Source organism: Limulus polyphemus, unplaced genomic scaffold, assembly GCF_000517525.1.
Source record: "Limulus polyphemus unplaced genomic scaffold, Limulus_polyphemus-2.1.2 Scaffold10489, whole genome shotgun sequence".
Taxonomy (NCBI): Eukaryota; Metazoa; Arthropoda; class Merostomata; order Xiphosura; family Limulidae; genus Limulus; species Limulus polyphemus.
In genome coordinates, this window is record NW_013676099.1 from 16,767 (window position 1) to 17,836 (window position 1,070).

The window sequence follows — 1,070 nt, forward strand, 5'->3', positions numbered from 1 at the left end:
CTTCCTCCAAGTTATCAACGTCTCTTTTCTTTTAATGAATTTTTATATATATATATAGTCCATCAGTTTTTCTTGACTATTTGAAAGTGAACAGACATTTTCTATCAAACTGCATCAAAGATTCTTGGTAGTTTTGAAGAAAACTAACACACTTTCTTTGCAACTATCATCGTTTTTTTAAACATACATTCAGTAGTTCTTGTAACTGGGCGACTCAATAAATTTGACGTCACTGTCACGAAGTTGAAAATCTGTTAGAACGACACGCTCGTTTTAAATATTGCGTAACAAGGATATATGTACAGGAATTTAAAATTAACTGATACTGAGGAGAGCACGTTAAGTACACGCATATTATAAATATAAACCATATTAACACGCGCACATACTGTACATTATATCCATAGAAATAAAGAGCATTAGATTTACCAAATGACTGAGTCCGTAAGCCTCGTCTTTGGAGGGACGGGGGATCTGCTCACCCCTTGCCACTGTACCTCCCCCCGAGCGTAAGTATAATAATAATTTTCCATAAAACTATTGCAAAACAGGGTTTACTAAACACGGTAAACAAGGTGGGAACAAGAAGCTATCCACTAAAACAGGGTTTACTAGACACGGTTAACAAGGTGGGTACAAGAAGCTATCCAGTAAAACAGGGTTTACTAAACACGGTTAACAAGGTGGGTACAAGAAGCTATCCAGTAAAACAGGGTTTACTAAACACGGTAAACAAGGTGGGTACAAGAAGCTATCCAGTAAAACAGTGTTTACTAGACACGGTAAACAAGGTGGGAACAAGAAGCTATCCACTAAAACATGGTTTACTAGACACGGTAAACAAGGTGGGAACAAGAAGCTTTCCATTAAAACAGGGTTTACTAGACACGGTAAACAAGGTTGGTACAAGAAGTTATCCAGTAAAACAGTGTTTACTAGACACGGTAAACAAGGTGGGAACAAGAAGCTATCCACTAAAACAGTGTTTACTAGACACGGTAAACAAGGTGGGTACAAGAAGCTATCCACTAAAACAGTGTTTACTAGACACGGTAAACAAGGTGGGTACA